A 25,914-nucleotide genomic window follows, 5' to 3' on the forward strand; every position below is an offset into this window, starting at 1 on the left:
ATGCTGCTCTGAATTGCTCATCCATATATTCTTATTCCTTTCCTTAGATTTGTGTGTATTAGGTCTTTTTTATGAAAATTGTTAGATATTACTTGTTAGATATTACTGCACTTTCGGAACTAGAAGCACAAGCATTTCGCTACACTCGCTATAACATCTGCTAAACGCGTGTATGTGACCAATAAAATTTGATAATACACAGCTTACTAGCTAAGTAACATGCTTCATGATCAAGTAATGTTAGCATATCAATATTGAGCGTTTACCCCTCCCAAACAAATATAACATGTACAGTAACATTATCATACAGTGTCATTCATATAATATAGGCTACACAGTTAGGTAAGGTTAGCAAGCGAGCTAGCTCAACAAAATACTTTGTCATGTTTAGTTATACCATTGCTAGATAGGCGCCATTAGGCTTACTGTACCATTTCAAATAAACACCTCAGAAATGAATTGCTTAAATCACTGAACACAATCAGGCTTCTATTTGAGCCAGGCATCCATTTCCTCCATTGTTTAATTCCAGCATTTTAGTAAGATTCTTAATTTCCTGCACTGTGTTATCATTTTTATTACCAGGTCACATTTATTTTGTCTTGGTATGCCTCTATTTCAACAAAAAAACTTTTCCTTGACAATAATTATTCTCCTCTGACTGTGCATTTTCAACAGTTCTTTGACGATTTCTAGCGGTCTCGAAGTTGACTGTTTTTGTGTTTGTCCGTTACATAGCAGTTCTCAGCTGTTAGCAGCCAATGGCTAGCAGTTTCTTTCTGGCAATAAAAACAGATGATTGCCATTACTGAATTTCTTTAACAAATCAAACATGAAACCTCAAAACAAAATCATGGTAACCTCAAACAATTACTTTACACCCACCGTTTATTTGAAATAGGTGTTTATTTGCTGAAATGTGTGCCTGCGGGCATGCACATATGAGGGCCTGCGCATATGAGGCTGAATAATTTAAGTTTAATGCTACACTAGCTACAGTATTAAAGTTACCTTAGAATAAACCAGGCTTAACTTTATCAATATCATGGAAGTCATGAGGTAAAAGCAAATTGTGACTTAAAACGTTGATAATTCAATGGGGAATTGCTTCTTGCCTGGATCTCGGTGGCAGCTCAGTGCAGTCAAGCAAACAAAAAAAATACTGTTGAGATTTAAAGCTACGATGACAATTTCAGAACGTAACTGGCTGTTACAACAATTTCAGGTAAAATACTCAATAAAACAGGTAAACAAAAAGAAGAAAATGTCTGTACATTTCAGCCGTTTCAAAAACATTGCTATGCTATTACAATTGTTACTGTAAGAGTGTTGGCTCAACAAGACATTTCTGTTTACACTGCCTTGTTTAGATGGGAGCAACTGTCAAGTGAGTGTCATGCGCTCCGGAGGTTGCGGTCGAGATGTTACAAGTACGCTAGTTTACATGTATGTAGCCGAGAGTATTTTTGCGAAAAGTCTAGTAAATGTGGAAATCCTCTGATGGAAATGATAAAGAAATTGCAGTCATTCCAGAACACCACACGGTGCTTATTCTCAGGACAAGAACTAGCACATCTAGAAACTGTCTAACATGAGGTGAATTTGAAGTGATTGTGCACTCCCAAAGTATGAAACTCACTGACACATTTTGATTTTCAGACTGAACAATCCCTTAAAGCTGAACATGGCCGTATGGTAGGGCCACAGTCCGGAATGATCTTGTCCAACCCTTGCCAAATGTATACAATTTTACAAACAACAATCTCAGGATTCTCTTTCATGTCAGCATATGAATGAATCCACTCGAACTGAGACCTGGTATAGAAACAACAGATGCTGCACCCCCACTTCCTCATATAGTAATAGCTCTGTAAAATGAGCCTGGAGCTGCATGCCTCCTCTGTGCTTGGGGGGGGGGGGGGTCGCAGACATCAATAATCCAACTCTAATGCCTCTCCGCTTCCTCCTCTGGAAAGCTGCAGGGGAGACCAGACATCAATAACCAACCTTAATGCATCTGCACTTCCCGTTCTGGAAGACAGCAATCTAAATGAAAACAAAGCGGCCTGATTGACTTCAATGCTTACTTTCCATCTCCTAAGCTTGAAAAATAAATGGACTAACATTGGGCGATTTAGTGGAGGGTAATAAGGTAGACTTGAGGAATATGGGCCTGGTGAATGGACAACAGAGACAAGGAGGTGTAAATGAGAAACACTCTTGCTTACATCCCTCTCACAGCCTTGGAAAGAGCTCTTCACTACAGCCCTGATGCCATGTCATTTGTCCCCCCCCACCCCCCCACCTGCTCTTCCACTCTCTCTAGCTGCACTACCTTGGCCCAGATCCCTGGCCTCTCCTGGGGCCCCTCCATGCAGGCAGCCCTCTCTCCGTGCTGCAGGCAGCCTTCTCCCAGTGTCAGCGCCCTGCCCACATGCCTTTCAAGGCCTGCTAGACTGCAGGGCAGACTTTCTGGCTCCACTGCCATTGTTTGCTTGGCTGCTTTGCACCTCATCCAGGGAGTGGATTAGCATAAGAATACCCATCCACACTGAGCTGCCGCCTTTCCCTCCTTATCCATGACGTACTCTTCATCCTCTTCCTCATTTTCCTTCTCCACACTCTCCAGCATCTCTCCCTTCCTCATTGACAAATTTCAGAAGACATTGCGTGAGTCCCTATTGGTAGGGAGATTTACTTCTGTGAGTAGGAGAAACAAAAGTTAATTTGCAGGGCAAAATAACACCTGCCACTGCTCAAATACACCTAAAACCCCACAGTGTATAGAAGTATAAGATTAATATTCGCCTAGCACTTTTGAACCTGTTTACACCTTACACCTGATACAGCTAAAAAGATAGTTCAAACATCTCTACCAATGTTGCTCAAACAGAGTGTGTGAGGTAGGGTGAGTGTTTTATCATGACAGTATCACCAAGGAAACACTTTGCCTAACCTATGTGTCATAAAGCATACATTGCTACCATAAACATGACAAATTATAACATCAATTAGGTTAGACCACTAGAGGTACACAATGTCATAAGAATTGAGAAATAAGAGCGTGTGCGTCTAAAGTACACTACAAGATAGAGGCCTCAACTGTGATCTGACGCGTCACACCTGCCATTCCCATTTCACACAGTCAGTGTGACCAGGGCAGAACCTATGAAAAGGAGCTTGCAGAGGCTTTTTAACTCTAAAGATGGGCTAGGCAAATGTTGAAACAAAAACTTAACACTAAAATTAAAATCAGAAACCACGATGTCGTAGTCCACACAGACAAATCCATTTGTTCAGAACTGTTGACCAAACTGAACTCAACATGTGTTTTGCTTTAACCTCTTGAAGCTAGGGGGCACTATTTTTATTTTTGGAAAAATAACGTTCCCAAAGTAAACGGCCTATTTCGCATGACCAGATGCTAGAATATGCATATAATTGATGGTTTAGGATAGAAAACACTAAAGTTTCCAAAACTGTACAAATATTGTCTGTGGGTATAACAGAACTGATATTGCAGGCGAAAGCCTAAGGATAATCCAATCAGGAAGAGCCTCTTATTTTGAAACCTCTGTGTTCCTATGCGTGCCTGTCCTTCATTTAAAAGGCATTTCAACCAGATTCCTTTTTCTGTGGCTTCCCTAAGGTGTCAGTCTTTAGACATAGTTTCAGGCTTTTATTTTGAAAAATGAGCGTGAAGGATCACATTGCGTAAGTGGAGAGGTGGGGGCTCTCAGAGTGAGTTGGTGCACAATTGAGTAAACCGGCCATTGTTCCTCGCGCTGTTATGGAAAAAGCTACACTCGGTTGATATATTACCGAATATATATTTTAAAAACAACCTGAGGATTGATTATAAAAAAACATTTGAAATGTTTGTGGACATTAGGGATATTATTTGGAATTTGTCTGCGTTGTGATTTCTGAACATAATGTGCCAAACAAACAGAGGTATTTTGGATATAAAAATAATCTTTATGGAACAAAAGGAACATTTGTTGTGTAACTGGGAGTCTCGTGAGTGAAAACATCCAAAGATCAAAGGCTTCTCTGATTTTCGTGACGATGCCAAGTGTACTTAATGTTTTGTCATGCAATCGATAAACTTACAAACTCTTGGATTGCTTTCGCTGTAAAGCATAATTTCAAAATCTGAGATGACAGGTGGATTAACAAAAGGCCAAGCTGAGTTTTGCAATATTGCATTTGTGATTTCATGAATATTTTAGTAATATTATTTGACTGAGGCGCTATGCTATTCAGCGGTTGCTGATGACAATTATCCCGCTTAAGGGATGGGTAGCGTCGAGAAGTTAACTGACTTGCCAAGTTAAATAAAAGGTAGAAAAAAATAATACTGATTTCCGATTGTTATAAAAAATAGAAATAGGCCCTAATTAATCGGCCATTCCGATTAATCGGTCGACCTCTAGTCTGAAGTTTGCCAATGAACATCTGAACGATTCAGAGGACAACTGGGTGAAAGTGTTGTGGTCAGATGAGACCAAAATGAAGCTCTTTGGCATCAACTCAACTCGCTGTGTTTGGAGGAGGAAGAATGCTGCCTATGACCCCAAGAACATCATCCCCACCGTCAAACATGGAGATGGAAAAATCATGCTTTGGGGGTGTTTTTCTGGTAAGGGGACAGGACAACTTCACAGCATCAAAGGGACGATGGAAGGGGCCATGTACCGTTAAATCTTGGGTGAGAACCTCCTTCCCTCAGCCAGGGCATTGAAAATGGGTCGTGGATGGGTATTCCAGCATGACAATGACCCAAAACACACAACCAAGGCAACAAAGGAGTGGCTCAAGAAGAAGTGGAATATGTGGATTATCAATGAACCCACCAGGTACAACCCCAAATCCGTAAACACGGGCACCCTCATAGATATCATCCTAACCTACTTGCCCTCCAAATACACCACCTGCTGTTTTCAACCAAGACCTCAGCGATCCCCGCCTTATTGCCTGCATCCGTAATGGGTCTGCAGTCAAACGATCACCACTCATCACTGTCAAACGCTCCCTAAAACACTTCAGTGAGCAGGCCTTCCTAATCGACCTGGCCCGGGTATCCTGGAAGGATATCGACCACATCCCGTCAGAAGAGGATGCCTGGTTATTCTTTAAAAGTGCCTTCCTCACCATCTTAAATAAGCATGCCCCATTCAAAAAATGTAGAACCAGAAACAGATATAGCCCTTGGTTCTCTCCAGACCTGACTGCCCTTGACCAGCATAAAAACATCCTGCGGCGTTCTGCATTAGCATCGAATAGCCCCCGTGATATGCAAGTTAAGAACAAATATACACAGGCAGTTAGCTTTCCTAAGGCCAGCTTTTCAAGCAGAAATTTGCATCCTGCTGCACAAACTAAAACAAGTTCCGGGACACTAAAGTCCATGGAGAATAAGAGCACCTCCTCCCAGCTGCCCACTGCACTGAGGCTAGGAAACACTGTCACCACCGATAAATCCACTATAATTGATCATTTCAAAAAGCATTTCCCCCCTGCAGCAACTCACCCAAGCCCCCCAATTTCTCCTTCACCCAAATCTAGAAAGCTGATGTTCTGAAAGAGCTGCAAAATCTGGGCCCCTACAAATCAGCCGGGCTAGACGATCTGGACCCTCTCTTTCTAAAATGATTTGCCGAAATTGTTGCAACCCCTATTACTAGCCTGTTTTCTCTCTTTGTATCATCTGAGATTCCCATAGATTGGAAAGCTGCCGCGGTCATCCCCCTCTTCAAAGGGGGAGACACTCTAGACCCAAACTGCTACAGACCTATATCTATTCTACCCTGCCTTTCTAAGGTCTTCGAAACCCAAGTTAACAAACAGATTACCGACCATTTTGAATCCCACCGTACCCTCTACGCTATGCAATCTGGTTTTAGAGATGGTCATGGGTGCACCTTCGACTGTCAATCTCAACATTCTTATTGGCAGACTCAACAGCCTTGGCTTCTCAAATGATTTCCTCGCCTGGTTCACCAACTACTTCTCTGGTAGAGTTCAGTGTGTCAAATCAGAGGGCCTGTAGTCCAGACCTCTGGCAGTCTATGGGGGTGCCACAGGGTTCGATTCTCGGGCCGACTCTCTTCTCTGTATACATCAATGATGTCGCTCTTGCTGCTGGTGATTCTTTGATCCACCTCTACGCAGACGACACCATTCTGTATACCTCTGGCCCTTCTTTGGACACTGTTAACTAACCTCCAGACAAGCTTCAATGCCATACAACTCTCCTTCCGTGATCTCCAACTGCTCTTAAATGCAAGTAAAACTAAATACATGCTCTTCAACCGATCGCTGCCCGCACCTGCCCGTCCAGCATCACTACTCTGGACGGTTCTGACTTAGAATATGTGGACAACTACAAATACCTAGGTGTCTGGTTACACTGTAAACTCTCCTTCCAGACTCACATTAAACATCTCCAATCCAAAATTAAATCTAGAATAGGCTTCCTATTTAGCAAAAAAGCATCCTTTTCTCATACTGCCAAACATACCCTCGTAAAACTGACTATCCTACCGATCCTCGACTGCCTGCTGTCTCTGCTGCCAGTGACGGGAACGAACTGCAAACAAACAACAAAATCACTAAAGCTGGAGAATTATATCTCCCTCACAAGCTTTAACTTCTTCGGGCTAGGGGGCAGTATTCGGAAGTTTAGATGAATGAGGCGCCCAAAAGGTGCCTAAACTGCCTGTTACTCAGGCCCAGAAGCTAGGATATGCATATAATTGGTAGTATTGGATAGAAAACCCCAAAGTCTCTAAAACTGTTAAAATAATGTCTGTGAGTATAACAGAACTGATATGGCAGGCAAAAAACAAGGACAATCCATCCAGATCTTTTTTTTCAGCTCACCCTTTGATTACTATGGCTGTCAATGGGAATATAAAAGGAATACCTCCCAGATTGCAGTTCCTAGGGCTTCAACTAGATGTCAGTCTTTAGAAAGAGTTTCAGGCTTGTTTTTTGAAAAATGAGCTAGAATGTAGTTTTAGTAAGTGGCTCCCATTTTGGCTGTAGTGTTTGTTGCGCGTTCCGGTGAGTGCGCGTACTTGGTTATATATCCGGTAATGGTCTCCGGTATTCTCCGTCTTAGATTCTATTGTTTAAAATGTATGGTTTACTTTTTTGGGATATAAAGAAGGACTTTATCGAACAAAAGGGCAATTTGTTATGTAGCGGGACCCTTGTGATTGCAACCAGATGAAGATCTTCAAAAGTAAGTAATTTATTTTATCGCTATTTCTGACTTTCGTGATGCCTCTGCTTGGTTGGAAAATGTATGTAATGCTTGTGTGTGGGGCGCTGTCCTCAGATAATCATATGGTGTGCTTTCACCTTTTTGAAATCTGACAACGCAGCTGGATTAACAAGAAGTTAAGCTTTGAAACGATGACATGATATTTTCATGAATGTTTAATATCACGATTTCTGTAATTTGAATTTCGCGCTCTGCAATTTCATCGGATGTTGTCGAGGTGAGACGCTAGCGTCCCAATGATCCGTAAGAAGTTAAGCACCAGCTGTCAGAGTAGCGCACAGATCACTGCACCTGTACATAGCCTATCTGTAAATAGCCCATCCAACTACCTCATCCCCATACTGTATTTATTTATTTTTCTTGCTCCTTTGCACCCCAGTAACTCTACTTGCACATTCATCTTCTGCACATTCTACCATTCCAGTGTTTATTGCTATATTGTAATTACTTCACCACCATGGCCTATTTATTGCCTTACCTCCCTTATCCTACCTCATTTGCACATGCTGTATATATACTTTTTCTACTGTATTATTGATTGTATGTTTGTTAAGTCCATGTGTAATTCTGTGCTGTTGTATGTGTCAAACTGCTTTGCTTTATCTTGGCCAGGTCGCAGTTGCAAATGAGAACTTGTTCTCAACTTGCCTACCTGGTTAAATAAAGGTGAAATAAAAAAAATGAAGTTGTTCTCTCTGTGACCAGGCCTCCCAGGATGTGAGGTTATCCTTCACAGACACAGTCAATTACTGCAACCACAGCTAAAGCATCTCTAATAAGGCATGCTTACACACACGCAGTGAACACACACAGTGAACACACACCACGGCTCACACGCATATGACACCCATGGACGAGTAGGCTACCCTATGATTAAACCACTCTACAGGGTAATTGACATTTTACATAATGGTTTCAAATTGATATTAGGGTTGCCTGTGATCTTGATATTACCTCCTGAAATCTACTGAACACCCTCTGAACAAAACAGTGGTGACGCCCTTGTTAAAATAGAGGCCCCCTTTAAGAAAGCAGAACATTTTAGAAAATCCACAAGCATGCCAACTCAAAACCACTGTTGTTTAAATATTGTTTTTACTTTGACTAAGGCTTGGCTCCGGCACGGTGCCCACTATTACTCCACCAACTCCCAGGAGCTGAGATATTCTGCCTGTTTATTTTCCATTACCTGCTCACACATTCCACTGGCAAGGGAGGGGAGAGGGGGAGTGGCAAGGTGCTGGGGAGAGGGGGAGTGACAAGGTGCTGATAAGAGCTGGGACCAGGCGGCGCTCCAGCACAGCAATCCTCCTGTGAGAAACCATCCACCCTGAGAGAGACAGATCCTCCCTACCAGAGCATGATCTGTACTAAGGCTTGTCAGGACAACAGGATCTGCTAGTACTCTATGTCAGGAAAGCATCTCTCCCGCGGTCAATAGACTGACCTTGAAGATGGGAGGATGTGGGGCAAGTGATGCGTTTCATTACAACACATACTGGATCGTCATCAGGAATATACTGGGTATAGGCCTAGCAGTTCAGTGGTTTGAACTGACCACACCACATAGGCTAATCTGGAAACACGTTAGGAGTTTAAGCTAAGCAAAGAGCTGTATTCCATCCACCAACACTAGGCATGTGCATTTAACCTGCTCTATTTTTAGGATTTTGATATTGAACATTATTTATTAGAGGTATGGGTAGAGCCATCTTAAATTGTGCAAATTGTGAGTTTTGGCAGGGCACTGAATGCTAACGCTGCCACCGGGAGGCACCTCACCTCATCTGGACCTGAACGGTTTGTCACAACTTTGTCTGAGACCAGGACTAATCAAATCAAATCTATTTATATAGCCTTTCGACCATCAGCTGATATCTCAAAGTGCTGTACAGAAACCCAGCCTAAAACCCCAAACAGCAAGCAATGCAGGTGTAGAAGCACGGTGGCTAGGAAAAACTCCCTAGAAAGGCCAAAACCTAGGGAGAAACCTAGACAACAATATCAATGCAATAAATTGCATACAATTAGTTTGTTGCTAATTATAATACTTACATTTTAGAGTATTTTTTTTGATTGATAAGATGAGTCTGTGAAATTAACTTTGATAACAAGCCTAGTAGACAGTCAGCTAAAACAAGGTAGCTAGCCATCTATAGCTAGAGGACTCATGATATATCTCCAGGAGTGATAAGTAAAATTTTTGTCTTCATATTTTGTTGTCTAGTATTTTTCCTAGCTAGGGCCATCTACTAGAGCCACCCGTCTTCCCAGTAGCCTACTTAGTAGGTGAACTGCTGACTGCTCATAACTCGCAGATGATTGTTGACACGTCCAGGATTAAGGGGCAGGGCAATTTGTGACTTGTTTTTGTTAAATCAGTGGCTGTATTGGAGGGGGGAGTAATTTCTTCTCTCCTAGGCAATCAGCAATTAGTACAGGGAGGTGTGCTCTTAACCTCTGCTATGCAATTAGTGTTAGTACTTCAGCCTCCCCTGGTTTCTCAGCGACAGCTGTAAGCGGCGGTCATGTCAGTCTCGTTGGCAAAAGTGAGAACGTCGCAGAAACTGAGACAGTTCTACCAAGTTGTTCTGTGGAATGCTCCACACCACTCTCTCACTTGAGTATCTTACCTACTTATCTCATTTTGCAGCTTTGGCAACTATGCATGTTTTTTTCTATACCTGTTCGCTCTTCTCCCTGTAGGCGTTACAGACACTCCCCACCCCATGGCTGCAAATCTAATTTAGTGTACCCTGCGCAACCTTTGTGGAATTCTGAGTCTGTCAGTGTTCGGGAAACTGCTGATCTGCTGTCAAGAAAGTGGAGTTCATCTCAGCATATGCTGACCTTCAGTCCCTTGATTTTTTTGACCCTTTCGGAGACATGGATTACCACAGAGAATACTGCTCCTCCAGCTGCTCTCTCTTCATCTATGTTGTCTCTCATAGTCCAAGAGCATTTGGTCGTTGCAGTTGTGGCACCAAGCTTTTTTCTTTTCTCCCTCTCTCACCTGTCCATCTCCTCATTTGAGTTCCATGTGGTCACTGTTACTTGTTCACTCAAGCTGAATAATGTTGTCATCTATTGCCCACCAGGTGCTCTTGGAGAGTTCCTCAATGAGCTTGACAAGCTAATTTCCCGACGATGGCTCACCGCTCTTCGTACTTGGACTTCAACCTTTCAACATCTGCCTTCAAATTATTTATTTCCAAAGCTCTTTCCTCTCCTTGCCTTTTTAGCTCACCCTTCACCAATCCCCTCCAACTCACAACGCAGGCAATTAGCTTGACTCATATTTACTAGAGGCTCTTCGCCTACTAATCTAACTGCAGCTCCCCCTTCCAAGTCTCTGATCTCTACTTTGTTTTCGTTGTCTCCCTTTCCAACCCTGGCCACTCAGCCCCTACCCAGATGGCCATGCGCTGTCACAATTGCTCCCTCTCCTCTATCGTATCATCTTTCCCTTCTGTTATATCCTACTCCCTCCAGTCTCCCGACTCTGCCTCTCTAACCCTACTCTCCTCCTTTTCCGCATCCTATGACTCGCACTGTCCACTTTCAGGGCTGCGGTTAGCTGAGCAAAAATTGAAAACTAAACTTCCGGAGGACCTATCATCCTTTCACTCCCTCCGCTCTACCTTCTCTTCCACTGTATCCGGTCTTAAAGCCACTTTGTCATTATAAATTCAAGTTTCTACCTCTAACCCTAGGGAACTACGTTCCACCTTATCCTCTAACTTCTCTAGGATAGGAGGCAGCATTCGGAATTTTGGATGAAAAGCATGCCCAAATGCTACTCATCCCCAGAATATATGCATATAATTAGCAGATTGATAGAAAACACTGAAGTTTCTACAACTGTTTGAATCATGTCTGAGTATAACAGAACTTATTTGGCAGGCGAAACCCCAAGGACAAACCATTCAGTTTTATTTTTGAGGTCACTCATTTCAATGGGTTTTCATTGGGAATACAGATTTCTAAGGGACCTTCTTGCAGTTCCTACCGCTTCCACTGGATGTCAAGTCTTTAGAAATTGGTTAAGGTTTTTCCTTTGTGTAATGAAGTAGTAACAATGTTCAGAACGAGGCTAGAGTGAAGAGGACTCTTTGAAAGCTAGCTACAGTTTGTTTTCCTCCTGTATTGAACACAGATCATCCCGTCTTCAATTTTATTGATTATTTACATTAAAAAATACCTAAAGTTGTATTACAAAAGTAGTTTGAAATGTTTTGGCAAAGTTTACAGGTAACTTTTGAGATATTTTGTAGTCACGTTGCGCAAGTTGAAACCGCTGTTTTTCTGGATCAAACGGGCCAAATAAATGGATATATATTGATGGAATTAATCGAACAAATGAACCATTTGTGATGTTTATGGGACATATTGGACATAGCTGTAATTTTTTCCTGACATGCGTAATATGTGGCAGGCTATATATTGTATAACGGCACAATCCTTATTTTAAGTCAGGTTGGGGGGACTTGGGATGTAGGCTTATTCATATGCATAAGCTCTGGGTGTTTTAAATTAATCACCACCTTAGAAAGCACTGTCCATTTCGTTGTGTTGGGCTTTGAAACAACATCCACAATGACAATTTTTTCCACTCAGTTTCAACCTGATGAACTTCTTTCTTCAAATTGATCAATCACAGTGAGGGGAGTTTTAAAAGCGCGCTACTGTTTTGATGCGATTTCGGACTATTTGCATTGATGTCAGAGTGGTTAGAGGGAAAATAGTAAACTGAGTACCATCAGCGAGTCTACCAACCCATGTACAAGTATTTGTTGAAATGTGCTTAGTCTCAAATGTAAAAAAATAATAATAATCTTGAAGATAACGTTAATTTGCTTTGACTATAGTGTTCCGTGTGCATTTGTGGGGCACAACAAAATAGAAACCAAACAAAGCATGTTCTCCATGATTTCCTTTCCCCCTCAGTGTCTCACTCACTCAATTGTCTTCTGACTGCTCCCTCTACACACGTGTGCTGAGTGTGCACACAAGCTCCCATTAGGCCTACAGAAATGCCTATAAAAACAGTGGGTATATAAAAAAAAAAGATCCTCTAACTGATAAGATACACACGCTTCATTTTCTTGCCAAATGATGACAGTTTTATCACAAATTCAAAATGGACTGGTTGATTGAAGTAGGGAAATGTGTTCCAACAACTAGCTGCAGATTTGGAATAATTGTATCCCGCCCATTGTCTGCGTATATTAAGTTACTTTGTGAACTGCTAGCGTCAATTAGAATGGGTTAGCCTAGACCATAGCCCACTAAACATTCAGGTTCCACACTGAAAATATACAAAAACAGTTTGATAAGGACATAGGGTATTTTCATCAGAATCATTAAAGCTACAATGTCACTTTTTGGGTGACCAGACCAAATTCACATAGAAACGCAAGGTATAGATCTGTCATTCTCATTGAAAGAAAGTCTAAGAAGCGGTAGATCTGTTATGTGCACTATTTCTATGCTTCCCTTGCTTAAGTTTAGTTTTTGCCTCTTTTACTTTCGGTTTTGTACACCAGCTTCAAAACAGCTGAAAACACACTATTTTGGGTTATGGAAAAGATATTTCACCGTGGTTTAATTGGTACAATGAGTCTCTAGCAAACTGAAATTAGGTACACTTTTTGAATTTTAACAACCAAGTAATGGGGGGGATATCTGCATAGTGCATCTTTAAAGAAAAGCTCCACCTAAAACTATTTTGATATTTGTTACATTAGGCCATTGTGGATATGGTCCCACAATGTTGTCAAGATATGAAACATTCAAAACACAGAAATATGGCCCGTATGATGCATCATATGATGCTGCGTTTTGCAAGAAAGTGCAATCCAACATTGTTTTATGATTATTTAAGTCAACAGTCAGCCGGAGAGCTGAACTAACCCAGCTTCCAGACAGATAAAAAAAGTGCACAGTGAAGCGTTTTAGTGCAGATGTGTTTAATATACGATGCAGATAAAAAAAGTATCTGATAATGGAACATCCCATAGAATTCTAGAAAAATACCACCTCTCACTAAAAAGGCTGCATCTCATTCACAGTAAAAAGTATTATTCTAATTTCAGATGTTAATGGCAGTTTGAGGGGAAAAAAGGTGTCATTTTCATTACAGGATACACATTTTCACAGGTATTTTTTCTTGACTGATTACCTGATTTTTTTTTTTTTTATATATATATATATATATATATATATATATATATATATATATATATATATATATATATATATATATATATATATATATATATATATATATATATATATATATATATCAAATAATTGTTTCAGGGCTGTTTCTCAGCTTTCAAAATATGCATAATGTTTTCATGTACAGTGCCTTCAGAAAGTATTCACACCACTTGACTTTCTTCCCATTTTGTTGTGCTAGTCAGATTTTAATTTGTTTTTTTTACTGGCCTACAAAGAAAGCCCCATAATGTCAAGGTGGAATAATGTATATACAGTACCAGTCAAAAGTTTGGACACACCTACTCATTCAAGGGTTTATTTTTACTATTTTCTACATTGTAGAATAATAGTGAAGACATCATAACCATGAAATAACACTGAATCATGTAACCAAATCAAAATATATTTCATATTTGAGATTCTTCAAATAGCCACCCTTTGCCCTGATAACAGCTTGGCACACTCTTGGCACTCTCAACCAGCTTAACTTGGAATACTTTTCCAAAAGTCTTGAAGGAGTTCCCACATATGCTGAGCACTTGTTAGCTGCTTTTCCTTCACTCTGTGGTCCAACTCAACCCAAACCATCTCAATTGGGTTGGGGTCGGGTGATTGTAGAGGCTAGGTCATCTGATGCAGCACTCCATCATTCTCCTTCTTGGTCAAATAGTCCTTACACAACCCTGGGTCATTGTCCTGTTGAAAAACAAATTATAGTAGGGCTATCACTAAGCACAAACCGGATGGGATGGTGTATTGCTGCAGAATGGGGTGGCAGGTAGCCTAGTGATTAGAGCATTGGTCCAGTAACTGAAAGGTTGCTAGTCCAATCCCTGAGGTGCCAAAGTAAAAATCTGTCAGTCTGCCCCTGAACAAGGCAGTTAACCCACTGTATCCAGGCCGTCATTGTAAATAAGAATTTATTCTTAATTGACTTGCCTAGTTAAAGGTTAAATATAAATACAATGCTGTGGTAGCCTTGAATTCTAAATAAAATCACTGACAGTGTCACCAGAAAGGCACACCCACACCATCACACCACCTCCTCCATGCTTCATGGTGGGAACAACACATGCAGAGATCATCCGTTCACCTACTCTGCATCTCAAAATACACAGCGGTTGGAATTAAAAATCTCGAATTTGAACTCTGATCAAAAGGACAGACTTCCACCAGTCTAATGTCCATTGCTCGTCCAAGCAGGTCTCTTCTTATTAGTGTCCTTTAGTAGTGATTTCTTTGCAGCAATTCGACCATGGGGGCTTGATTTGTACAGTCTCCTTTGAACAGTTGATGCTGAGATGTGTCTGTTACTTGAACTCTGTGAAGCATTTATTTGAGCTGCAATTTGAGGTGCAGTTAACTCTAATGAAATGATCCTCTGCAGCGCAGGTACATCTGGGGCTTCCTTTCCTGTGGCGGTCCTCATGATAACCAGTTTCATCTTAGGACTTGGTTTTTGCGACTGCACTTGAAGAAAATTTAAAAGTTCTTGAAATATACAGATGCGCTGTGTGTACCTTACATTTTAATAGTTTACTTTGCTACTTTAGTCATCCCTCTTCATGCCGCTTTCCTCACAGACCTAGCCCTGTCCCATCACTCAAGGAACACATTTGTTCCTCCTCCATGGTCAATGAAGCCCATGCAACAATGTTGATGACAACAATGCTGTTTTCACTTTGCTTCTTAATATAAACCCACTAGTATTCTATAATTACACTATTTTTATTACATCTGCAAACAGCTACTTTGTCTTTTCTTAGCAAGATGCACCTAAATACTTGTTATGCTAATCGCTAGTTATTACATTTATTAGCTAACTAGCTAGCAAACTGAGTCAGAGCAAACGTAATTAGCTATACAGCCTGATAATACCAGTGATGGTGTAGACCTAAATCAGCATGTTGTTTGTGCAACAGTATCTTCTAAATCAAAGAGGAATATGCAAAGCAAGAATATGTTAGCTACGTGAAGTCGCTAAGAGAAAACATGCAGCCAAAGTTTATAGGGTCCTCTATGAAACACTTATCAACACTTTGTTCCCTACCCCATCAATAACCCTCTTCCTTGGCAATTTTATTCATTGTTATGTCAAACCCTGTATTCAAAACTCCCACAATTATATTCTAACTATAGAATCGGAATAATCACTCTCGTTCCATGATTCCAACAGTTCACCCAAGTGTTTTGTCAAATCACAACATTTGGTTAAAAATAAGGCCTAGATTGTTTGCCCATACCGTACAGCCCTATGTGACAGTGTGGAAATTAACTCAAATGGGTGCAGGAAATGCAGAAATTGATGAAAATGCTGAAAAGTATTTTTAGTTGAAGTTGAATTGAACAGTATAAAACAAATCAGAATGGAGAAAGGCCCATTGAAATCACTTAGAAATGTACTACTACATGTAGAATTTGTATTATTCAAAAACATAAAATAACATCAAATACAGGCATACCATTAAAACATTTTTAATGTTTTAATACTGTGATATATTTTGGCCATATCACCCAGCCCAAACTAGCATACCAACCTCAACAGATCCACAGATGATGCAATCTCTATTGCACTCCACACTGCTCTCACCCACCAGGACAAAAGGAACACCTGTCAGAATGAGTGATGTTCATTGACTACACCATAATAACCTCCAAGCTCAGGACCCTGGGACTGAACACCTCCAGCTGCAACTGGATCCTGAACTTCCTGACGTGCCGCCCCCAGGCGGTGAGGGTTGGCAACAACACATCTGTCAACACAGGAGCCCCTCAGGGGTGTGTGCTTAGTCGCCTCCTGTACTCCATGTTCACCCACAACTGCGTGGCCACGCACGACTCAAACCCCATCATCAAGTTGCTGACGACACGATGTTGATAGGACTGATCACCGAAGATGAAGCAACCTCTAGGTATATCATCAGAGACCTGGCAGTGTGTGGTGCCAGGTCAACAACCTCAATGTCAGGGAGACAAAGGAGATGATTGTGGACTACAGGAACGGAGGGTTGAGCACACCCCCATCCACATCGATGGGGCTGTAGTGAAGCGAGCCGAGAGCTTCAAGTTCCTTGGTGTCCACATCACTAACGAATTAACATGGTCCACACACATCGACTACTGCGCAGAGCGAAGGTGGGCTAATCTAATCTATCCGGATAACTGCTAGCTTCTTCTGTCAACAAGTCAGAAGTCACAGTGACTTCTGGAATTCACATATTTTTGGGAGCTTCCCAAAAAACAAGTACTGCATCCCCGTCAACAGGACCAATTTTTTTTTAGAACCAAGATTGGCTGTGGTTTGTCTTTCAAATGGGTAAAACAATGTGTCATAGACAGAACAAACAAAGTGGTGGACAGAGATGAGCACGAGCTAGATCCTATTGGCATGTTCTATCATTCATTTGCATATTTCTGTTAGTGAACACTAACTCTTAAGTGTATGTGTGAGATGCCTCAATATGCCTGCCTTCGCACTCCTAAACAAATCCCTTTTTTTTTTACTTTGGCAAAGGGTAAAGTCTACAAAACTTAGTCCACTCTGTTCGTAACAGATTGTAGTTTTGGGAACAGAAAACTGTATTGAGAACAAATGTTTCATCGATGAGAAAATGTGCAGTGTCGGCCAAAATCCATTATGTTCCATCTTCTCCCACTGCCGGCCACTGGGCTACCTCTCACTACCATATTTGGTAGCGAGTGGAACCAAAGCTTCACATTTATACAGCTAGTGAAATATCTCTCATGGAGGAACCCCTACTCAACTAGCATGGTCCCCCTAAAACATTACCTCGGTTTCCTCACCTATCAACAAGGAGAGAAGATCACGCCATGCCTTAGAGCAGGGATCTGCAAATTGACCACAAGAAGCTCAAACAGATATAATATGACTAAAACATAAAACAGATTTCCAAAATTAAAATCACTTGGAGCCGGTGATTGCTGGTGTTTTCAGTCTTACGTCCAACAGTTGAGGACACCTGCTTTAGAGTCCATCAGTGACGATTCAGGGGCAAATGTCAGACACAAAACTAGAAGCACAAATGTCAGACACAAAACTAGAGGCACAAATTGGGAAACTCACCCACTCGCCTTAGTGTTGTTTAAAAACGAGGAGGTGAAAAACATTGGGTTCAACGTTCTCTGTGAACATATGGTAGTAATTTGCTCGAGTAGACTCCCTGACTCTGAAAGTCTGCCGGTGGAGTGCGTAAGCTCTCACAGTCTTTTCTCTCTCTCAAACAAAAACAAAATAAAGAACACATGTGCAACCGATCAGTTTATTATCTAATCTTTTATACATTTTTAAATTGAAATAAGACTAGGTGTCTTAATGTCAACAATACTTAGACCAAAACAAATAAATACATAAGAAATACTCCAGAAATTCCATTCTAGAGCTCTCTTATGGCGGGTGTCACTCTACCCAAAGCAAACTTACAGATGTCTAGCCTAAACCTCCAGGAGCATGTGCAATCAGGTCCTTTCCTTCTCTTATTCCTCCAGTTATTAATCACATCAGTAGACAGCTCCAATAACCCAATCTGTGCCTGCAATTATGATGCAGGAAACCACCTGATTGGCCAGCTCTGCTGGGAGAGGTCAGGGGTTAATCTCCTTAGAGGGGTATAATCAGGTTTTGGAGTAATCACCGGTGCCCTCCAGAGAGAAATTAACATTTGTTTGTTAGGTAAGATAAAAAAAAGTCTGAGATGGAATCCAAATAGAGATGCATTCACCAACCAAGCATGTGACCACAACACATCTTGCACAAATTACACACTGTATGGGGCTGAACATGCATCATCACAAGCATAATCCAGAGCAGGAGTCATCTCTCTGATTCACTGTAACAGCCATAGAGAGCAGTCTTACCTCACTGGGGGATCCATGGTGCAGGAGCATGTTGAGGATGCTTGTAGAGACCAGTGTTGGTGCTGGGGGTCATACAGATCCATAGGGATAAAGAACATAGACGCTGGAGATAGAAATCCAGCATGGCACCATGGAGACCTGAGCAGGAGAGGGTAAGAAACTCAAATTAGTCATGCACCAAGAAAATGGGACTTACTGCACTTCAAAGTGTGCCAATGTCAACAGCAGATGGGAACCACAAAACATGTCAGGTCAGGAAGGCTATTGATTGCATATCACAAGCCTTGGGAAGTCTAGATGAAAATAAAAACTGATTTAGCTAAATATTTATTTTTTGTTTCTGCCCTGAGATTGTGCGCAAAACCCCTTTGGGTTAAGGAGGCTGGGGGGGGTTGCTGGGCAACCCGAACGGTGGAGAGGTATCATTGCACAGCGCTGCAGACATCCTGTCACCGGGCCAGGAGCCCAGGGACCCAGCCGCAGTACACTACGACCTCCACTGAGGAAAAGGAATTACACATCACTGCAGCCTATAACTTAGTTCTCACAACTTTAGAAGTCCTTAGCAGTGCCGGATCGGTGCGCGTGTGGAATTACCACCACTTCAGCATCACCACCAGAAGGACGCTGCCAGAGAGAGACCGAGGCAAATTCCAACAGGAATATAAGAGATAGGCCTACAACAAAGGTAGAGGACTATAGTGTCTGAAAAATAAAATGTGGGCGACTCATACATTGACTCACTTGTGTGATTAGTCAAGTCAATAACCTCGAGACCCACAGTAACGCTGGCACGTTTTGGACTTATAACCCCTTTTAAACAGTGTGTTTGAGCTACAGGGTTGTTGCAGTGGATTTGTCCATTTGTTCCATTAGTCTATGATTAACGGGAGTTAGTGTGGCATTTGTGAGACAGGGGCGGATCGCGAAGACCGGAGTTAAACTATTATGACCCATCTATGAAAAGCGGAGACGCTCACGACCACGTAACCGGTTTCACTAAGACGCTACCAAGTCACACAAGAGTCGTTAGAAAGTACGAGGTTCTTCTCCATAGAAGATCATAGGAAATCCCAGGACAGTGTCTATAATACTGAAATAAGCTCACCTAGTTGCTGTCAAACTCCAGTTGTCACTCACAATTTCTGTACTTACAGCATTCATATGAATACATTTATCAGGTTTTTGCTTGGCAGACATTTTTTGGGGGGGAAAGGGATTACATAAAATTTATTTAAGATTAGCCTTTCAAAAACAGATTTAGGCCTAGCCTACATGAACCTGAAAACATACTGAGGGGCAAAATGTTGGTCAATAGCTGGTATGATACCAGGGAATCCTCATCTAGCTGACAGAAATATTAGCAAAGACATCCCATCAGCACATTGGGACACACAAACATCTGATTTTAGACCGGGGAGGTGTTATTCCAAGGGGTGGGGGGAGGACAAGGGCGTCCCCATAAAGCCTCCAATGAGTGGGCCACTGCAGGCCAGAGAAGCCCCCTACTGTGGCTGGGAGATAAGTGGAGCAGCATGGTCTGGATATGGCCCAGCAGCCAAGAACAGCTCTCAGCACCAACACAGGGGCTATTCTTCCACCAGGGAGAGCTCCTTGAGACTCAAATGGGCCTTTATTTAGCCAGGGATATCAAAGTGAGTTTACATTCAAAACAGACAGCACGCGACAAACTCTTGCAGGGAAAATAAATGCACTATATCAAATAGAAATCTTAAATTCCTGCAAGCAAGAAACTGTTAGCTTAAAGGCATTTGAGGGCACCAGAGCAAAGTCTAAAACACCCTCATAAAAGGAAATAGTGCATGGAATGCCTACTGCAGTTATCTACTTTTAGGCCAAATTACAAGAAACCTGCCATTTGAAAGTGCTAGAGTGCAAACGGAATACAAATTGAAGAGAAAAAAATCCATGGACACAGTGATCAAGTTCAGGAGAGTGAAAGGCAGCAGGGGGAGATCAGCTGTGCTCATCTGTTTACAATACTGCCTCTGCCTCTAGACTCAAATGTCTCCTCAACATGCCAGGGTCACTTAAGGGTGCAGCCGATAATTGGCAACTAACCGCGCTGGCTATTTATAAAGTCCTGAGAGAATGCAGGAATATATTCTGAGGTTGGGAGGTCTGTCACAGTGCAGGGGCATGGCTCCGGGGAAAGTTATTTTGAGTAAAAGCAACAATGCAGAGAGAAATGCAGGAAACATTAAAATAGAGAACGAAAGTACTAGCTAGACATCTTGTAGTTCTACTGAAGTTTAAGTGCTATCATTAAGTTGGAGAGTTGGTCTCACATCTGTTGTGAAGTGGGAAATGCTTCAAGTGCCTTGTCACGTCATATGCAAATTCCTCACAAGCACTAGGTGTCAGGTGTTAAACTTCACTGTCTGACAGGATAGTTGTGTAACCGTCTTTGTCCTTCCTTACATAACGGAACAGAACTGTCAGCCAGGAGAGGGAACACTGCTGCCCAAAAGTGCGAGGAATCCCGCGGCAGAGAAAAAACTAAAGTCAACAAACAAAAATAAACTTTATTGGGCTGATGTGTGAGTTTGTGTGTGTGTGTGAGACAGAGGCTCGAAAAAGGAAGTCGAAGTGAAGCATTTGGAGATTCCATCGCTGCAGTTAATTCCGTCGGCTTTAGCAAAACCAACAGAGTGGCACGAGAGCAGAGGCAAATGTGTCGAAGCTCAGAGGAGCGACTAATGCCATCAAAGTGAACGATCAGCCATAGCTAATTGAAATTAAGGACCATACGGGGGAAGGAGAGTGGCTCCGGTCCGTTCACAGGGTCATCTCTGTGTAGGGGGTGTGTATGGGCCTACGCCAGCTTTCCCCCCCTCCTCTCTCAGCAACTCACCTTAAATCAAGTCCGCTTCCTTACAGGAATAATCAGCCTCCTGTTAACTAGCTACTTTAACCAAAGTCCTAAACTACATCTAGCTCTTTTCAACAAGCATACATTCACTTATTTTTCTCATATTTTTAGACCGCAAATTGACTGCGAGCCTAAAGTGATATAATATTTGACTAATGTCAAACCTTGATTACATTTGGGAACATTGTCCTGCGTACGGTGCCGTCTTTCGACTGGGACGTTAAGACTGGTGTCCCGACTGCATGTGGTCATTCAAAATCCTATGGTGCTTATTGTAAGAGTAGGGGTGTTCAACCTGGTGTCATGGCTAAATTCCCAACCTGGCCACATTCCATCATGGCCACCAAAGTATCCCCCTCATTCCTAATTGGAATATATCACTCCTCACCTCTCCAACTGAAAGTTTATGTGTGGTGAGAGTTCTGGCACAAAAATGGTTGCCGTACATCACTGAGGTGGGTGCTACACATTGACTGACGGTGGATGAAGTGAGTTCCCCCTCTTTTTTGCTAAGAAGTTGGGGCCACTAGTTGGGGAACCCTAAAGAGCTGAGTGAAAGATGTATTATTTTAGAAGCACTACTCACAGACATAGCAGGTCTAATTTACTTGAAATAAAGTCTTGGTGTTTGTCCTTGTGTTTCTTGGCTATTTACATTGTTTTGTTCACAATGTTATATTTCAATATTTAAGTTTTAACTGCTAGGGAAGAGAAGACAGACTACTTACTAGTCAGACTCAATCTCAAAAGGCAAAAAAGTGACTGGAGTCATGTTACAGGGTAACCTTAGAGGCAGGTGAACATGTGTCAACGTTGATATTTTGGTTAAAAGAAAACAAAACAATATGCCACATTAATTCTTACTAGTAGTACATTTATTGTTTTAGAAACATTAGAAAGCATGCTCATCGTTTGTTTGGTTGGTGTAATTTTAGTGAAAAAAATATATTTGGGCTGGTAAAAAAAATAATAATAAAAAAATCATAATAATAAATAAATAAAATCGGGAGTGGCTGGTAGATTAAAAGAAAATACAAATGTATCGACCTGCCACACGGCTGATGGACCAAAGAGTTCATGTTAGGCCCTGCTCCTTTCTCTGTTTTTATCCAATTTCATGTGTCATATTTTAAGACAGACATTCTGGTTGGAGTGGAGATGGGTCTTGTGGGTTGATGAGTCTTCCCACTGCATGTACCATCCATTATTGCTCAGGGGAAGAAAACAGAATTTATGCAAAAAGAATACCCCTGCACTTATCTTATTGACATTCAATTATACTCACAGTTGTGAGCATACCAGCTGACATTTGGACTAGGCTACCAGCTGGTCTTAAATCAGTGATCAAGTTGTATTAACATTAGGCCAAACCGTCCTTCATGAAGAGTATGGAAAATATATCACAGGTCAAACTGAGAAACAATGACAGACGACTGCAATTTGAAAATGAAGCTGTGAAAATGCAGGGCTATAGTGAACTTACTCAGCAATGTTTTCATGTGTTTATCCATTTTAAACACTTGCCCGCCTAAATCCCATAAACAAGGGCCTACTAGATTTGTACTGCAGTGGTTCCTGACATAGCAATTAAAAGACTTGTGTGCATTTAACCTCTCAAAGAGGAAGTACAGCAAAGAAACAATAATCAGTACTACTTGTCAACAATTTTGGGGCGGCAGGTAGCCTAGAGCTTTGGGCCAGTAACCGAAAGGTTGCTGGATCGAATCCCCGAGCAGAATCTGTCATTCTGCCCCTGAATAAGGCATTGTTCCCCGGTAGGCCGTCATTGTAAATAAGAACTTGTTCTTAACTGACTTGCCTAGTTAAATAAAGATTAAATAAAAATATGAACTAGGGATGTTAATTTAACCTATTAAATTATAGGTTAATTTGCTTAATTTGTGGAATTAAATTGCTGTGTGTGTATTTTCATTAGTCGTTATGCATGTTATATAATCACATGCACACAGAGTTTGAGGAGAGGAATAGATCTGCGAGAGCAGATAATCAAAAGGCTGGTACAGGAGTGAAACGTGCTTTTGTAAGCTCAGTCATTGCACAACAAATATAAATTCTAAATGCAATCGCATGTTTAAAACAGTTTTGATGGCCAGGATTAAAAAGAGCTAAAACAAATGTATCTCACTCAGAATTAAAGCGCACCTGCCATTCGCCATTCCAGTGCTTAGTCAACGGTGGGAAGGCCATCAGTTTGCAACCACCACTTTGTGAGCTTGAGGCAGGATAAAATCAGGGTTTGACTAACTTCTTTAGCCACTTATCTTTCAGACAAGTAGCAGATTTTTTTTTATTAACTTGTCCAAAGGCTCAAATCACTTACCCCCCAAAAAATGTTTAATTAAATGTAATGCTATTTTTCCCACTGTTGTATGATGCAAGGAACCACTTTACAAAATAAAATTCATATTTTTTTAACCATAGAGAATCAAACCGAAATCTAGGCTGAACTGCCTATTACCTTCTTTGCATATTCAAGACAGTCTCAAAATACAACACTGTTCCTGGAGGATGGTTGGCCACCCTTGGCACCCTATAAAATATTGCAAAACTACAATTAGAACCAGGGTTTTCAGAAATTAATTCCCTCCAAGGCTCAAAATTAAGGGCGTCCTATCATCCCTGGGAGGCTAAAAATATGTATAATATGAAGATATCCCTCTAGTGGTGTGGGGGCTGTGCTTTGGCAAGTGGGTGGGGTTATATCCTGCCTGTTTGGCCCTGTCCGGGGGTATCATCGGATGGGGCCAGTGTCTCCTGACCCCTCCTGTCTCAGCCTCCGGTATTTATGCTGTAGTAGTTTGTGTGTCGGGGGGCTAGGGTCAGTCTGTTATATCTGGAGTATATCTCCTGTCTTATCCGGTGTCCTGTGTGAATTTAAGTATGCTCTCTCCAATTCTCTCTCTTTCTATCTCTCTGAGGACCTGAGCCCTAGGACCATGCCTCAGGACTACCTGGCATGATGACTCCTTGTTGTCCCCAGTCCACCTGGCCGTGCTGCTGCTCCAGTTTCAACTGTTCTGCCTGCGGCTATGAAACCCTGGCCTGTTCACTGTGATTACTATTATTTGACCATGCAGGTCATTTAAAAAAGTTTGATAATCTTGGCCATGTTCTGTTATAATCTCCACCCGGCACAGCCAGAAGAGGACTGGCCACCCCTCATAGCCTGGTTCCTCTCTAGGTGTTGGCCTTTCTAGGGAGTTTTTCCTAGCCACCGTGCTTCTACACCTGCATTGCTTGCTGTTTGGGGTTTTAGGCTGGGTTTCTGTACAGCACTTTGATATATCAGCTGATGTAAGAAGGGCTATATAAATACATTTGATTATTATATGGTTCAAAACAGACTGAGGCAAATCTAGGACGACAGATCCAAAATTCATACAACCACTGCACATTAAAACATTTTAAAAAGCAATGACACTGATGCAACAGATCAGACCGTTCAGCTTAAAACATTGATAAAGTTGTATTTCTTCATATCATAAGGTCAACAATGTGCACATGGCTTTGGGCTACACAGGAATGTTCCTAAATGCGTTCTCAAAAGTGCACCGCACTTTGGTTTCATGTGACAGAGCAGAGATTAAAAATATCCCTTAGAAAGGAGGGGAGATCTAAAGATGCATCAACTAACATGGGATACTAATATGACTAGGATTACACCTTTGAATGCTTAACAATAAAAGGTAATTTACATATTAAGTATTTATAAAATATTCCCTCAACATTTCTATGGTCATATTTTGGTTGGGCTACTTTGAAGGTAAGATTTGCTTCATTAACTTTCATTAAAGGTTTTAAACACTTAAGTTTATGGTTAAATAGTTTAAAAACAAAGTTGGAATGGCGCTGGAGGGAATAGCAGCCGCCTTAACAGTAATTTTTTTGTACATAATCTTTCAGACAGTTTCCCATGACCGAAAAAGAGCTTCTAGACATCAAAACTGCGATCACTAACCTCGATTTGGATGAGGATTTCTACTTCAATGAACCAGAGGTGAAGGACATAATACTTATCCTGGACCAGGCCCAAATCCGCGACACCGGGAGGAAGTGGCAGCGTTAAAGAGGCCGGCATGCTGGACACCTGACGAGACCATGTCGGTGAGTGTATAAACGCCTCTACTCTCCATTTTAACAGTGAATGTGCAATCACTGGAAAATAAACTGGACGGGCTCCGTTCGAGACTATCATATAAAAGTGATCTGAAGAACTGTAAATCCTATGTTTCACAGAGTCGTAGCTACACAAGGACAAGGGAAATATAAATCTAGCTGGTTTCTCTATTCATCAGCAGGACGGTAGCGTTGGGAAAGCTCGGGGTGTGTCTCTTAGCAACAGCTGGTGCACAATCTCTAATATTAAAGAAGTCTCAAGGTTGAGATAGAATACCTTATGATAAACTCTTGGTAAATAGTATTGTCTACAGTTTATCTATATTTTTCCTAGCTGTCTCTTTACCATCACAAACCGATGCTGGCACTAAGACCGCACTCAACGAGCTGTAAAGGACCATAAGCAAACAAGAAAATTCTCACCAGAGGCGGCGCTCCTAGGGGCCAGTGATTTTAATGAAGGAAAACTGAAATCCGTCTTACCTCATTTCTACCA

At 41.6% G+C, this 25,914-nt stretch overlaps 1 protein-coding gene across 5 annotated transcripts in view; it reads right to left on the reverse strand.

The window, feature by feature from the left end:
• Positions 1 to 25,914, reverse strand: part of LOC110502384 (bone morphogenetic protein receptor type-1A) — a 60,486-nt gene that overhangs the window by 28,943 nt on the left and 5,629 nt on the right. For all 5 annotated transcript variants that reach the window (XM_021580364.3, XM_036959690.2, XM_036959688.2 and 2 more), the window contains exon 2: positions 18,389 to 18,526. The gene's annotated coding sequence lies outside the window, so the exon portion shown is untranslated. The remainder of the gene's footprint in view (positions 1 to 18,388; positions 18,527 to 25,914) is intronic.

Source organism: Oncorhynchus mykiss, chromosome 23 (assembly GCF_057628025.1).
Source record: "Oncorhynchus mykiss isolate SJ-2025 chromosome 23, ASM5762802v1, whole genome shotgun sequence".
Taxonomy (NCBI): domain Eukaryota; kingdom Metazoa; phylum Chordata; class Actinopteri; order Salmoniformes; family Salmonidae; genus Oncorhynchus; species Oncorhynchus mykiss.